Raw genomic sequence first — 17,132 nt, 5'->3', positions numbered from 1 at the left:
TGGCTCAGGTCATGATCTCACAGTTTGTGGTTGGAGCCCCGTGTTGGGCTCTGTGCTGACAGCTCAGAGCCTGGAGCCTGCTTCAGATTCTGTGTCTCCCCCTCTCTCTACCCCTCCCCTGCTCACGCTCTGTGTCTGTCTCTCAATAATAAATAAACATTAAAAAAAAATTTTTTTAATAATAAATAAGTCAAAAGGATGTAACGTACAGCATAATGACTACACTTAATAATACCATTTTGCATATTTGAAAGTTGCTAAGAGCACAAATCTTAAAAGTCCTCATCATGAGAAAAAAATTGTAACTATTATGGTGATGAATGTTAAGTAGATTTATTGTGACGATCATTTTGCTGAATCATTATGTTGTATACCTAAAACTAATATAATGTTGTATATCAATTATATCTCAAAAACAAAAAACAAAACACCAAACCAAACCAAACCCACAATGAGATACTGCTACATCTCATCCACCAGAAGGTTTCGACTTAAAGAAACAAGAAACTCATGATTCCAATTTGGGCACTTAAGTGGATCAACAGTTCTCATACACTTCTGATGGTGTTATAAACTGCCACAAGATTGTAAAACCATTGGCGACATCTTCTATAACTAAACGTTCACATGCCCTGTGATGAAGCAATTATGTGTAGCATAGACATGTACAAGAACATTCATTAAGGGGAGCCTGGCTGGCTCAGTTGGTTAAGCGTCCGACTTCAGCTCAGGTCATGATCTCGTGGTTCGTGAGTTCAAGTCCTATGTCGGGTTCTGTGTTGACAGCTCAGAGCCTGGACCCTGCTTTGGATTCTGTGTCTCCTTCTCGCTCTGTCCCTCCCCCTCTGATGCTCTGTCTCTCTTGCTCTCAAAAATAAATACACATTTAAAAAAAATGTTTAAAAACGTTCATGAAGCACAATTCACAGTATCTAAAACCGGGGGGTGGGGAGGAGAAGGAGGGGGGAATCCAGGAGACTAGATTAAAAAAAAAAAAAATCTGGGCGCCTGGGTGGCTCAATCCATTAAGCGTTTGACTTCAGCTCAGGTCATGATCTCACGTTTCGGGAGTTCAAGCCCCATATTAGGCTCTGTGCTGACAGCTCAGAGCCTGAAGCCTGCTTCAATTTCTGTGTCTCCCTCTCTCTCTCTGCCCCTTCCCCACTCAAGCACTCTCTCAAAAAAAAACAAAAAACAAAAAACAAAAAAAAAACCACTGAAAAAAATTTTTTTAAATCTAGCTATATACCGTTACGTTAGCAAGAGATACATTTAAAATATAAAGACACAGGGGCACCTGGGTGGCTCAGTCAGTTAAGTGTCCAACTTCTGCTCAGGTCATGATCTCACAGTTCATGGGTTTGAGCCCTCCATTGGGTTTGTGTGCTGATAGCTCAAAGCCTGGAGCCTGCTTTGGATTCTGTGTCTCCCTCTCTCTCTGCCCCTCCCCCCCTTGTGTGCTCACGCTCTCTCTCAAAATTAAACTTAAAAAACATAAATAAAATATAAGGACAGAGAAAATTGGAAAGTGAAAGCACAGGAAAAAAAGATGCCATTCAAGAAACTACCAAATTAAAGCCAAATACTATGAAATTAGACTTTAAGATAAAAAGCATTTCTAGAAATAAAGAGACAGATAAAAGAGACAATTCTCCTGGAATATAAAATAACTGAAAAACCCACAATCATATAACAACTCCTTATAACACACAATCACAAGAAAATTGAAGGACCACTGGAAGAAATCAGTCCATAATTATATTGGAGGATTAACACATTTTTCAGTCATAGAACAAGCAGAGTGATAAAGATATAAAAGATTTAAACAATGTAATCAACAACCGTGACGTAATCTATAGACCTCTGCATCCAACAACCACAGGATGCACCTTCTTTTTAAGTACACACTAAGCGTTTAAAAAAATTTACCATTGATTCTATGAGAGCAAAGTTGTATTGCAGATTAGCTCTTGGTTCATTAATTTGGGGACCAAAATCCTACACTTCTACTACTTCATGGAAAGAGACATTAAAGAATCACAAAATTGCTTCTCAAGTAAAATACTCAAAATTATGGGGCACCTGGGTGGCTCAGTCGGTTAAATGTCAGACGTCAGCTCAGGTCATGATCTCACGGCTCGTGGGTTCAAGTGCCATGTCGGGCTCTGGCAGCTCAGAGCCTGGAGCTGCTTCGGATTCTGCCTCTCTCTGTCTCTGTCCCTCCCAAGCTCATGCTCTTTCTCTCTCTTCAAAAATAAGTAAACATTAAAAAAACTTTTTTAAATACTCAAAATTATATCATTATTTAGAAAAATGCACTAAATATGAAAAATTTGAGATCCAAACTCATTATTTTTTAATAAACTCAGAAAAGTTGGGAGTCTTACCTTAGGCCAAAAACTTCCTACTCACTGTGCCTCTGAATGGTTGCAGGTGATACAATGTACTAAACTTCCTTCTGAAGCACATTGTCCTTAGTCCTATTACCACAAAGCCTCTTTTATCAATAGAACGCTACTGTGTGTAATCCTGTTTCCTCTGGAAAATCTCATATATAATCTCATACATAATCAAGACCTCTTGGGTTTCCAACATCCAGACATTTTCAGTAAACTCACCAACTCAATCTGAACACATTGCCGTACTGTTTTGCTACTACCACTCTTCAGTTGTAGATTAGAACACTCACTCTGTATTTGGGGGACTATTCATCTATCGTACATGAAGATGAGACCTCTTGTGTTAAATTCCTCCACATATACTGCTTAACTTAAATTATGAACCCATCTGCTCTATTAGTTCAGACATATTACTGCATGGAATTTGGGGCTGTTATCTAACATTTTTATAGGCCGACTCCAGAATATTATAACCCTACACTGATGTATCTAAATTATCTTAAAATGTCTAATACGGGAAAAATTTTTATTACAGTATATTTACAAATTGTATCTATTCTCACATCCCACCGAATTAGATATTCCTTATAAATATATTTTCTCACAGTTTCCCAAGCGAAGAATCATTCCATTCAGTAAAATACTCATTTCACACTGTCTACAAAACAGATGATTAGAACATCTGAGCTCTCTGTAATTCTTAATCTGTTTTCAAAATGAAAATTTTTTTTCAAGCACCTGTGGAATATTCACCAAGATACCACATCCTAGATAATAAAAAAAAACTTTAACAAATTTAGAAGAATTATAATCACACAGGGTATGTTTTCTGACCATACGGAATCAAACTAGGAATCAGTAACAGAAATAAAACAGAAACATCATTAAACACATGGAAACTAAACAACACACTCCTAACTAAGCAACTGGTCAAAGAGGAAGCCTGAAAAGAAATTTAAAATATACACAGAAGTGAATAAAATTAAAATACAACATACTACAATTGTGGGAAGCATCTACAACAATGCCTAGAGGGAAACAGATAGTATTAAATATTTTCATTAACAAAGAGAAAAGATCTCAAATCAATAATTAAGTTCCAGGGCACCTGACTGGCTTAGTCAGAAGAATGTGAGACTCTTGATCTCACAGTCAGGAGTTCGAGCCCCATGCTGGGTATAGAGATTATTAAAAAATAACAACAAAACAAATTAAAAAAAAAAAAAGAATGTAAGTTCCTCACTCAAGAAACTAGAAAACAAAAAAAAGAAACTAGAAAAAGATAAACTCAAAGGGAGCAGAAGGAAGGGAATAATATAGGAGCAGAAATCAAATTGAAAACAGGAAAATAAAGCAAAATCAATAAAACAAAAAGCTAGTTCTTTAGGCAGAGGATGGGAAGGATAGTCAATAAAATCTATAAACCCCTGGGAAGACTGACAAAGATAAAAAAAGAGAAACACAAATTACCAACACAAGTAAGGAAATAGGGGGACATCATTATAGACCTGTGAAAATTAAAGGAAACCTCACTAAACTGGGGTTGGGTGGCCAAAAGGGGAGCTGTACTCACTCGATGTCAATCACAGGCTGGGACACCGAAAGATGTACACTGCATCATCTCCTACAAGAAACTATCTTTGCATCTCAGCTAATGAGAAACTATCATCACCCTGAACTCATGCTTTTCTCCAATGAACTTTCTTTCGAAAGTTGTTCTTTCGAAACAACCCCCTCCCAACCTCCTTCCCTCTCCATGAAACAACGTTCCTCTCCTGTGTGTTTGTGGGATGTGTCTATAGTTTTGCCATAGCTTGCATGCCCCAAATTGCAATTCTCTGTTATTCCCAAATAAACCCACTTTTGCAGGTAAAATATTGATTTAATTTTTTTTCTTTTTTCTTTTTTTTTTTAATGTTTATTTATTTTTGAGACAGAGAGAGACAGAGCATGAATCGGGGAGGATCAGAGGGAGGGAGACACAGAATCCGAAACAGGCTCCAGGCTCTGAGCTGTCAGCACAGAGCCCGACGCGGGGCTCGAACTCACGGACTGCGAGATCATGACCTGAGCCGAAGTCGGCCGCCCAACCGACTGAGCCACCCAGGCGCCCCTTGATTTAATTTTTAAGGTTAATTTTTAACCTCATTTGGTGAAGAGAAGTGAAGTCAAGGGAAGACCCCTAGTATCTCTGACGTTTGTAAGCAAACAGGTGCCAGAGAACTAACTGAGCTCACTACTTTCCTGCCCACTCTGGAGTTTGAAGTTTCCCCCTACATTCCAACTCTGCTCTCTACGTTTGGGCTCTCTGGGCTTTATCAAGGACCTACTTTAAGGATCTGTCTTTTCTGAGAATACTTGTTAGGCTTTCACAGTCTGACTCCTTTTTAGCACCAGACTGTTCCTACTGAAGTATGCTAACCCTCAGTCCCTTTCCTTTGAACTGGGCTGTTTATACTGGAATGTGCTGGCCTTTGGTCTGATTTCTTCTGGTATCAGGCTGTTCCTGATGAAAGTGTGCTGTTTAGGAATTTTTGGGTTTTGCTCTAGAAAACGAAAAAAAAAAAAAAACCAAAAACTAAAAAGTGGGATCCTAGTCATCAAAATGCTTTGAGAGCATCCCTACTGGGACCCCGGCCCAATTTTATGCTTATTGTACTTAAAAAAATTTTTTTTAAGTTTTATTTACTTAAGTAATCTCTACACCCAATATGGGGCTAGAACTTACATCCCTGAGATCAAGAGTTGCACACCCTTCCAGATAAGCCAGGCAGGTTCCCCTGATTTTATATTTAAATACTATAATCCTTCCTCATGTACATTTCTAGTAAACATACCAATTTACAAGTAACTTAGAACCTCAAATGGCCATTATGGGGAACTTTCAATCTTTCCAAACTTACTTTTCTCAAATCTGAATTGAACAGCTATGGCTCTAAAATTGTGAAAACTGAGGGGCACCTCGGTGGCTCAGTGGGTTGTGTCCAACTCTTGATTTCAGCTCAGATCATGATCTTGCGGTTTCCTGAGTTGGAGTCCCGTGTCAGGCTCTGAGCTCATGCAGAGCCTGCTTGGGATTCTCCCCTCTCTCCCTTGCTCCCTGCCCCTGCTCCACTCATACTCTCTCTCTCTCTCTCTCAAAATAAAATTTTAAAATGTTAATAGATAAACAAATAAAATTGTTGAAACTGAAGGGGATGTTTTGATTTATATGTTGAAGCTTCCAACTGTTATCAGGAATCTAAAACTGCCTCTCTACAAATCAGAATTTCTAACTGAGACAAACCATTAAAGACAAAAAGGCCTCTGAGGCCTCTTTTCCCCCTCCCTTGTTTGTGCCTCAGAACTGCAGTAGCTAAAGCTCAGGCCCCACCTCCAGCACCATCCTGACCTCCTCCCCATGACCCCTACTCCTTCATGCTAATCCTTTCACCAAACTTCCTTTTCCCCTTGAATCTCCCTCTAGTCCCTCTTCCTCGAAGCCTATCAGAACCTGTCCCTGTTAAAGTTATCTTTTGAGGATCCAAGTAAACCCTAAATTTCTTAGGTTCCCTAGACTAAGGCTGAATTGTGAGTCACAGTTAAAGAGATTCCTAAAGAGACAAAGGACTACCCCTATAGTTTTGCTAAAGAATTTAACAAAGATATTCAAATTCACAGTTTCTCAGATTTATATCAATTAATCCACATGCTTGTTGGTGAGGGCCAGGCCAAACACTGGATGAAGCCAGCCTGATGGCAATATCCGGAAGGGGATTTAGAGAAAGAAACTCCTAACTCTGGCAAGACGCTAGAACACATGCTAGAAGTTTCCACTGAGCAACTATAGTAGCTTTTCCTAAGCCTGCTGATTGGAACAAAATTCAGGCTTGTACATAAAAGCCTGATGAACCTATTTATCAGCATTGCAATCAACTCCAAATTGTCTTTGAATTTTTTTTTTTACTTTCCTGAGGTGCCTGGGTGGCGCAGTCAGTTAAGCATCCGACTTCGGCTCAGGTCGTGATCTCGCAGTTGAATTCAAGCCCTGCATTGGGCTCTGTGCTGACAGCTCAGAGCCTGGAGTCTGCTTTGGATCCTTCTCTCTCTCTGCCCCTCCCCTGCTCATGCTCTGTCTCTCAAAAATAATAAACAAACATTAGACACATTTTTTTGACCTTCCTTTAAATGTTGAATCTACCTAGATAGCATTTAACTATGTTTATTAATGGGCTGAACCAGATCTTCCACGATGGGAAAATATATCCACTCCAGATTTAGTTAATTTAGCAAACCAGCTTGCTCATACCCCAGATGAGTCACCTTAAAATAAAGACTGCTAAAGTCCTCAAGTTTCAACTCTGGCAAATGAAGGACCCTAACCAAAACCCACCAGTTTCTGCTATTATTGCAAAGGGCCAGCACAATGGAAAAAAGTGTTAAGTGCTTCAGGAGCTTCAGCCCTCCAGCCAGCTTTTCCAATGCCCTCCTAATTCCCAATGACAGAGCTCCAAGAAACTACCGATCCTCCGACTTAATTGAGTTAGAGAAACCATTCTCCAGATTGAAGAATTCTCTGTCCTTACAGACATGGGAGCTATACTCTTGGTGTTCAACTCCATTGCTATAAAGCAGCTCTGTCTCAGAGTACAACAACAGTTCAAATAGTGGAGTCGCTAATGAACCTCAACAGGTTCCTGTCTTTGAACCTATTCCCTTTTGTTTAGGCCCTTTGAGAGATACCCATCTTTTTTTCTCCTTTTGTTCCTCCACCCCTATTTATCAGGCTGAGATTTCTTAAAAAATATTATGCCAAAATTTCTTTCTCCCAGAGGAGGGAAATAATTCTAGAATTTGACAGCAGCAATCAAGATAGCTAACCAGGGGAATTAAATGACCCTTGACACCTTTTATTTGTTCTGTCTCTGATGGCACTATATTGAGTCTAGGGACACTAGTCATTTGTTCCCACTGCTTTCCTTTTCGTGAGCAGAATCTTCAACTGATATTGGCAGCAACCACAGTGCACCTCCTGTAAATATTCAGATTCCTCAAAACCTCTCCCCAGAATGAATCAATACCCTATAAATAAAGACACCCTTCGAGGCATCAGGCTCGTAACAGAATACAAAGCTCAGGACATCAACACCCTCTGCACTAGTGCCTGTAATACCTCTATTTTTCCTGTGAGAAAACCCAATGGCTAAGGATAGAGGTTTGTCCAGGACCTGTGCGAAATAATCATCATCATCGTCCCTTGGTGCCTTGTTGTTCCTAACTCCCATATGCTACTGACATCCATTCCCACCAAAAGTAAATTGTTCACTGTAATTGATCTAGGTGATGATTTTTTAGTATTCCAGTTGATAAGGAAGTTTGTTTTGTTTGTTTTGTTTTTTTGCTTTCACTTGGGAAGAACAGGAATACACTGGGACAGCAATGCCCCCAGGGTTATAAAGACAGTCCTTTGACTTTTCACAATCCTTAAAAGCTGATTCGGATGATATGAAGCTTTCTGCAGGCTCTACTTTGTTACAACATGTAGATGATTAGCTTCTCTGCCGCTCTTCTCCAACCACTTCACAGGAGACAGCATCCACTTTTAAAACACCTGGCCATAAAGGGACATAAAGTCTCAAAAAAAAGTTTTTTTTTTTAAAATACAGTTTGCCTAAATTCAGGTTTAGTATATAGGGCACCTGATCTTAGAACAAGAACTACATTTGGATCCAAGGAGGCTCCATGGCATCCTGAACTTTCCAATACCTAAAACTACACACCAATTACAAGGTTTTCTTGGACTGTCTGGCTACTGTTGAAACTGGATTCCAAACTTCTTTTGTATGGTTCAACCTCTACATGCTTTACTAAAAAATTACAAGCCTGATGCTATTATTCAGAAAGATCAGAAGAACATAGCTTCCGAGACTTTAAAGAAAAGCCTAATAAAGCCCCCTGCCCTCAGACATCCTAATTATCAACTTTCCTTTCTCCTCTTGGCATGAAAGAAGGAACTGTCCTTTGAGTAGTCATCCAAAAACATGGGGGCCATCATCAACCCATAGGGTATTATAACCCATAACTGGACCCTGTGGTGGAAGATGTCCTCGTTGCCTCAGAGCCAAGCCATTCCTACCACTTCCCTTTTAGTTAAAGTCACTGAAGAAATAACCCTGGGATACCCTTTAACCATCCTTGTGCCCCACAAAGTAGAGGCCCTCCTGAATTCTCTCCTCACTCTCAGCACTTCTCAGTCATCTCACCTCCTGTGACATCCTGCTGCCAATGGCTCCTCATAGAACTCTTTCTGGCTGCAATAACCTTAACCCTGCTAGTCTTCTCCCTTCCTTCCCTGAAGAAACCCCTCATGACTGCTTAACGCTGACAGATCACCTTTCAACTCCCTGTGACAATTTACAGGAAACTCCTCTAACCACTGCAGATTTTTAATGGTTTACTCATGGTTCTTATTTAAAGGGTGGAAATGGTAAATATCATGCCAGATATGCTATTGCAACTCCTTTTGAGACTCAGAGGCAGCACCTTTACCTCTGGTTACTCCATAGGCTGAATTTTACACCCTTACGCAAGGCTGTACCTTAGCCAAAGGTAAAACTGCAAACATTTATACCCATAGTCCATATGCCTTTGGGGTAGCTCATGACTTTGGAATGTTATGGACATGGTGAAGCTTCCTTACCTCCAATGGGGATACAACTAAAAATGGTTCCTATGTCCACAATTTACCAGATGCCATACTTTTGCCAGCTGCTCTGGCTATTATTAAGGTTCCTGGACATTCCAGACTCAACTCTCTGGGTGCCAAAGTAAACCACCTTGCTGATATTGCCATGAAAAACACTGCTCTCAAGGAAACCAAAGCCAAACTTTTGTCATGGTCCAAAGGGATGTTCTCCCAAAGTATCATTTGGGAAAACTAACAAGAGATACCCAACAATTAGTCCCAGGGAAGGAAAAACAGTATTAGAAATCTAGTAATTGTTGTTTTGATAAAAAGATGCTGGTTTGGACCAAATTAACAATCTGGTCCTACCAAAAATTCTAAATTCCTACTACTGTATATGCATTAAGCTATTGGTCTGCTGGCACAATGTTATCATTCACAAACCAGTACTGGTGGAGAAATACTAATAAGACTACAAAAAGTGCCTACCCTCATCTGTCCCGCCTGTCCAAAGTCTAATTGAGAAAAACTCATTCACACAAGTGGATTTCATGTAGCTTCCCCGTCTCATGGATAAATCTCATGATCCAGTTATGGTCTGCATACGTTTTAGCAGACTGAAGCTTTTCCTTGTAGACAGACCAATGCTTTTTCTGTGTCTAAAATTCTGATAGAAAAGATTTTCCCTACCTGGAGACCTCTTCTCAAACTTCATAGTGATTGGGAAACCCATTTTTCCAGTCAGGTGCTTCAACAAGTCTGTGCTGTTTGGCCAGTTTTACAACACTTCCATTGTGCATACCAAGGTTAGTCAAATATGTAAGTGGCGCTATTAAGACTCAAAATTTGTAGACTCTCCAAATACCCTGGCCAAAGGTACTGATGTTAGTCTTTCAAATTTCAGATCCGTCCTCTTTGACTCATAGATACTCACTCTGAGATAGTCACAGGATGCTGATACATTTGGCCCCCACCTCCTCTGACCCATGGTTGATAAAAGGAGATATACTCCAATACTGTAAATCCTAATTGCTTCTATTAAAAATAACCATGCTTTGGTAGAGCAATTTTTTCACCATGCACTCCTGGTGACCTTAAGCATCACACCTTGCAACCTGGAAATTTCGTCTACTGAAAAAGACACTTCCAGACACACTCTCAACTTTGTTAGAAATGGCCTTACCAGTTACTACTAACTACCCTTGTGCCGCCAAACTCTAAGAAACAGACTCCTGGATTCATGTGACACCTCTAAAGAAAGCACCAAACCGTGACTGGACCTGCAAGCCATCTGGTGACCTGAAAAATAAAGATTTTCCCGGAATTGAAGCAGACAACATTGGATGACAAGTCAGCTTTCCCAAGACGTCTGCACGAGGCCTGTATACCTTTTTCTCACTGTTGCTTCTTCTCTTTTGTGGAAAGACAATGAATACCCTTGTCTGCATTTCCCAAAACCTTGTGAAGGAGGGCAACAACTTCTTTTGATTATGGCCCTTCAGAAACAGCCTCACTGTGATCCCAGGACAAACTAATTTTTCACTTCTTCTAAAGAATTAGAAGATTCAGAATCCACAGAAGTCTTTCTTTCACCTGAACTAATAACTGACTCTAGATTCTTACCCAAATTCAAGGTCTCTGAGTTTGCAACCATAACAAACTGTAACATATTTGGTTCCAAACAGTCCTTTCAAGATAACAATGCTGTTTTAAAATGGCTTTGAGGTTTTATTCATCAGCTATTGCTTCATATTTATACCTGCACTGTATCTTCCCAAATCCACTTGGTTAATTCTTTTAGTGTGTACATTCATAAATTTGACAACTCAGAAGAAATTATCAATTTTTTGAAAACCACAAACTACCAAAATTTAGCCATGAAAAAAACAGTCTGAATAGTCCTGTTAAAAAAAAAGAAAGAAAGAAAAGAAATTCCAGGCCCCGGTTTCACTGGAGAGTTTTATCAAACATTTCAGGAAGGAATGCCAATTTTATATAATCTCTTCCAGAAAAGAGGATGGAATTATTTCCCAACTTGTTTTATGAGGCCCAAGACATTACAAAAAAAGAAAACCACAGACCAGTATCTCATGAATTTAGATGCAAAAACCTCAACAAAGTGTTAGCAAATTGAATCTAGCAATATATAAAAAGAACATAACACCATGCTCCGGGGTGCTCAGTCAGTTAAGAGTCTGACTTTGGCTCAGGTCATGATCAGTTCATGAATTCCAGCCCTGCATCAGGCTCTCTGCTGTCAGCACAGAGCCTGCTTCAGATACTGTCCTCTCTCTCTGCCCCTCCCCTGTTCATTCTCTCTCTCTCCTAAGTAAATAAACTACAAAAACAAAAACAAAAAAACAAAGCATCATGGCCCAAGTGCTATTTACTTCAGGTATGCAAGGCTGGTTCGACATTTAAAAATCAATCAATGTGGGGCGCCTGGGTGGCTCAGTTGGTTAAGCGGCCAACTTCGGCTCAGGTCATGATCTCGCGGTCTGTGAGTTCGAGCCCCGCATTGGGCTCTGTGCTGACAGCTCAGAGCCTGGAGCCTGTTTCAGATTCTGTGTCTCCCTCTCTCTGACCCTCCCCCGTTCATGCTCTGTCTCTGTCTCAAAAATAAATAAACGTTAAAAAAAAATTAAAAAAAAAATTAAAAAATATAAAACAAAAATCAATGTAATCCACCACATCAACAGGCAAAAGGAGAAAAAAATCATGACTGCATTCCAATCGAAGCAGAAAAATCTCATTTCATGAAATTTAATCTCATTTCATGGGGAAAAAAAAAAACTCTCAAAAACTAGGAATAGAGGTAACTTCCTCAAACTCACAAAAAGCATTTATAAAAAACCTACAGCTAATATCAGACTTGATGAAAGAATGAATGCTTTTCCTCTAACACTGGGTACAAAGAAAGGATGTCCATTCTCACTACTCTATTCAACATAGTTCTGGGAGTTCTAAATAAGGCAAGAAAAAAAGAAGTAAAATGTATAATAATTGGAATAAACTGGAATAACTGGAAAAAAAAGAAATAAAACCATCTCTATTTGCAGACGACTGTGTACATAGAGTATCACAAGGAATATTAAAAACATAACAAGAATAAAAATCATCACTCCTAAAACTAATGTTACAAGGTATAAAGATCAATAAACCAAAGTCAGTTGCATTTCTATATCCTAACAAGAAACAAGTAAAAATGAACACAATGGAATTTATGATAGCTCCAATGAAAATACGCAATATTATTTACAATTGTTCTAAAAAAAACCTAAACACTTAGGTATAAATCTAACAAACATGTACAGGATCTGTACACTGAAAAAGACAAAATACTATGGAAAAAAGCAAAGGAAATTAAATAATTGGAGAGATTTACTATATTCAAGGATTGGAAGATTCAACCAGATATCAATTCTCCCCAACTGACATAGACAAGGTTATTGTAAAATTTATACAGAAAGGGAAAGGCCCTAAAACAATTTTGAAAAAGAAGAATAAAATGGAAGTAATCTTTCTTCTTGATGTTAAGGCTTTCTATACAGAGTAATTAAGACAGCATGGTACTGACAGGGGGAGAGCACATAGATCAATGGAACACAACAGAGAACCAGAAACAGACAAATATGCCCAAATAATTTCTGACAGAGGTACAAAAGTAATGCACTGGTGCTGTAATTGTACATCTGTAAGCAAAAGCAAAAACAACCCTCTCAAATCTACACAAAAATTAACTTAAAATGGATCATGGGTTTAAATGTAAAACATAAATAAAACTAAAAACTTTTAGAAGAAACAAAAAATCTTTGAATTTGGGACTAGAAAGAATGCTTAGACATCAAAAGCACAAACCATAAAAGGAAAACTTGATAAAATGGACCTGGTCAAAATGTAAAACTTTTGGCTTTGTGAAAGACCCTGTTAAATGAATGAAAAAGAAAAATCATTCTTCTACTCTCCCATACCATCCAAGCTGGAAAAATCCAAATAAAACTCACCTAGGTTTCTAAGTTACCCTATTGGAGAATCTTTATTTACCAAAAAGAAAGGAGAATCTTTCTTTAACAAAGAATGTCCAAGATGTTAGATAGAGTATCTCCAAGGTAAGAAAGAATTATCAAAGGCACCGATGCACATACACACACACACATTCTTAGCTTATCCCTGGATGAACCTTGAGTTAAGTTTTCATGTCAAAAAATATGAATGGTATGGGGGCGCCTGTATGGCTCAGTCAATAGAGCATGTGACTGACTCTTGGTCTCAGGGTTGTTAAGTTCAAACCCCTCACTGCAGTGTAGAGATAATTTAAAAAATTGAATTTAAAAAATATATGAATGGCATGAAGATCAAGCTGTTTTAAAAAGGTATTTTGCAGTCGGTTAAGCGTCCGACTTCAGCCAGGTCACAATCTCACGGTCCGTGAGTTCGAGCCCCGCGTCGAGTTCGAGTTCGTCGAGTTCGAGCCTGTTTCCGATTCTGTGTCTCCCTCTCTCTCTGCCCCTCCCCCGTTCATGCTCTGTCTCTCTCTGTCCCAAAAATAAATAAACGTTGAAAAAAAAAATTAAAAAAAAAAAAAAAAAAGGTATTTTGTAGCCAAGCCTATTTGTAATTTCTTCCATATCCTCATTCATCCTCATCCTATGCCTGGAGACAACAGACTCTGGAGTTTTAGTGGATATTATGATGCAACTCACAGATACCTTTTCATTAGTAAAAGACTTATTCCCCAGCTGCTGGAGTACAGCTGCTAGCAGACAGTGTTCGGTTGTCGGCCCTCTTAGGAACTGGCTTGGCTGATGAGTCACCTTGCCTGAGGTCACACACACCCCTTCTCAGGTCGGTCAAGATTCAATGACTGGTGCATGCTGGGATATAAAGGCCTGGCTGCTCCCTTCCCCTAATTCTGAAGAGCTATCTCAGCTTCAAAGCTCTCTCTAGGGGGTCAGTTGAGGCCTTCCCGGAGATTGAATCCCAGTCCCACTTCTCCTCCCGCCCAATCCTGCTTCTTTCTCTTCCTTTACTTTCCACAGGTTGTAATCCCAGGAAGACTCCCTAATAAACCTCCTACATGCTAATCTCCATCTCAGGGTCTGCTTCGCAGGAAACCCAAACTGTGACAGAAGTCAAACTGCTAGAAATGAAATCATGTCTCTAGCCTTACTAGCTGTGTAGAGGTTATAAAAGACAGTAGGTTAACATGAGGTTTAAAGATATTAAAACATGTAAAATGCTTAGAAATGCCCCTGGCACACAGTGGACACTCAATAAATGTTAGCTGTCACTATCATCATTGTTTTCCCCATTCACACCCAGTTAAAATATACAAATTTCTCTACATCATGAGAATTACTGATATTTATGAGCTGGAAAAGACCTTAGAGATCACCAAGTCTGACACTCTTAATTTCCAGATGATGAACATCAAATCTAAATAAGTAACTTAGTAACAAAACCAGAGTTCAGACCAGGTCTTCTGAACGCTTCCATCATTCTTGTTATCAGGCAAGACTGCCTCTCAATCTACATATACTTTGTAATTAAATGAAATTCACCAATTACTAAGTCCCTCCCCTTCACTTTCCTGCCAAAATTGAACCTCAGCTCTCTTCTGAAGAACACTACCTCTCCTATAGCTCTCTCCTTCACTCATACCATAAGCCTACAGATAGGGTGTGTGTTCCCTTTGCTTTTCATCAGTACTTCCAGACCACTGTCCCTTCAAAGTCCTCCCCTAAAAGCGTCCAACTTCAAGGCTCATAGCAACAGACCGTCTTTATGGCAGTCACGTCCCCTCATTTCTTTAAGACGTTAGCCTGCAGACCAACCTATTCTAATACTATTCCTGATATAATCTGTGGTATTCTCAATATGTAACATCCAGTAACCTTCCACACCCAGACCTCTTTTATTCTTCTCCAAAACCCTGTCTTCCACCCTCTTCAGCTACCTGCTCCTGTGGTCATACCCTACAAGGTTTCTAAACAGGCATTTTGGGCAGGACAATTCTTCCATGTGCAGGAATATCCTGTTCTCAAACTCAAGTATCTATCTGAGATATCACCTACTTCCAATTCATTACCTCTACTATTTGGACGCTCAACAATTCTTGGGACTCCACACGAACCTATAATCCATGAGCCTACTACTATTTTTTCCCCTGCTCTTCACCCTATCAAGTACCTACTTCCTTCCTTATACAGCTTAAATTTCATGGCCCAGCATTATAATCACTGTATCACGCACACCATCAATGCCCTTGTCTTTTCCTTCTTCACTGTAGTCCTTAACTAAATATCAACCCTGTTAACTCCCCTACTCTACGCGTGTAACCTGAATGCAAACCATACCTGAACTGGACTGGAGAAAAAATACACAACTGAATTTAACAGTCTCACTTTAAATTCATGATCAAATTTCAAGTGGACTGACGGAGTGCCTTGTCTGGTTAGGCGTCTGACTTCAGCTCAGGTCACGATCTCACAGTTTGTGGGTTCAAGCCCTTCATCAGGCTCTGTGCTGACAGCTCAGAGCCTGGAGCCTGCTTCAGATTCTGTGTCTCCCTCTCTCTCTGCCCCTCCCCTACTCGTGCTCTGTCTCTCTCTCTCTCTCAAAAATAAACATTAAAAAAAAAAAAAACTTCAAGTGTACTGTTAATGATCTCCAGCAATTCTGCTACACATCCGTAGTCCATTTACATTTCTCACTGTCCCAACAGACAGACTACTTCACATGTTCTCCTTGTTTCCTATCTTCTCAAAGCATTTTATTTCACTGAAAAACAAAGAAGTTATCAAAAGAAAACTTTCAGAGTATCTCATCCCCAATCTACCCACCTACTCTATTTACTTTCTTTCTTACTATGAATCGTCATTCATAGTACCTGTGCTCGTATAAAATAAATTTTTCCACCTGTAGACTAAATCTCGTTCCCTCTCCTTAAGGACTTCATCCCAAAATTGACTTCTCTTTCCTGTATCTTCAAATTTTTCCCTTCTATTGTATCATTCACATCAGTGTACCAACAGACTGTTGGTATTCCTCCCATCTCAAAAAGTAATAAAAGCAAAGCTCCCATGACCTACAAACCTCTCCAGCAACTTTATTTCTTAGCCCTCTTTGCAACAAAACTCCTCAAAGGAGTTGTCTATTCATTTTGTTGTCAATGAATGTCCAATTCTTTTCTTCTTCTCTTTTTCCATGTTCTCTTGGATCTAATTAGATTTTTACCCCCCCCCCCCACTGAAATAGTTCTTAAGGTTGTCAATAAATTTCATGTTGCTAAATACAGTCAATTCTTACTATTTGTGGTAGTTACATTCTATAAAGTTGCATGTGCACAGAATTGGCAAATACTGAACCACTGCTCCAGAGGGAATATGGAGGTAGGTTCCTGCAAGCTCCTGGGCACCTTATTTGCATCAACTGGTCAACATATAACCAGTGTTCCTGTTTAAAGATACCTTTTTAGTATATATAATGTTAATCCATTAACACTGAACCCAAGAACAGCAAAACTACAACTCATGCTTGAATGAAACTTATTTAACACATATATTTTCTCCATAAGGTACATCACAGCCTCCTTGCACTTAGACAACACCCAGTACAACTCCGGGAGGCCATTTCAAACAGCACAATCACCAACAAAAAGCAAAAAAATGCAAAAAATATGGCACTAACTAGACTACAAAAAGAACTGTTTATAGTATGAGAGCTAAAATAAGACAAAGCACTGGCGTCTTGTTCAATGTCAGCTGGAATGGTGTGCATTAAATGACTCCATTTTTTCACCACTCTGGGCATGTATACTAATGACCAGAGAAGTCCTGGATTGATTCCAGGGTTACAAATAAATTTTATCAAGTAGGCAAATCTGCAAATACAGAATCCTTGAATAATGAAGACTGTGTAAGGGTTGCTTTTTATTCCTTATTCGACATGCTAGCAGAATTTTACATTAGACCATCGCCTTATTCTTAATTTCCAAGATTCTAATTTCTATTGATTTTCCTCTTAACCTCACTGACCAACCTACCCCAGTCAAATCCACTGACCTCATC

The 17,132-nt window shown here is 39.3% G+C and overlaps 1 protein-coding gene and 1 long non-coding RNA gene across 12 annotated transcripts in view; both read right to left on the bottom strand.

Moving 5' to 3' along the window:
• The window catches only part of ATF1 (activating transcription factor 1), a 79,288-nt gene that overhangs the window by 49,059 nt on the left and 13,097 nt on the right, over nt 1–17,132 (bottom strand). The window lies entirely within an intron of this gene.
• Nucleotides 10,582–13,436, bottom strand: LOC128316399 (uncharacterized). The gene is made up of 2 exons (XR_008300249.1): nt 11,752–13,436; nt 10,582–11,505 (listed from the first exon to the last, which is right to left on the bottom strand). It is a non-coding gene; the product is annotated as an uncharacterized LOC128316399 (long non-coding RNA).

This window comes from Acinonyx jubatus, chromosome B4 (genome assembly GCF_027475565.1).
Source record: "Acinonyx jubatus isolate Ajub_Pintada_27869175 chromosome B4, VMU_Ajub_asm_v1.0, whole genome shotgun sequence".
Classification (NCBI taxonomy): domain Eukaryota; kingdom Metazoa; phylum Chordata; class Mammalia; order Carnivora; family Felidae; genus Acinonyx; species Acinonyx jubatus.
Note: the sequence above shows the minus strand (reverse complement) of the source record. Positions and strands in the feature narration are given on the sequence as shown.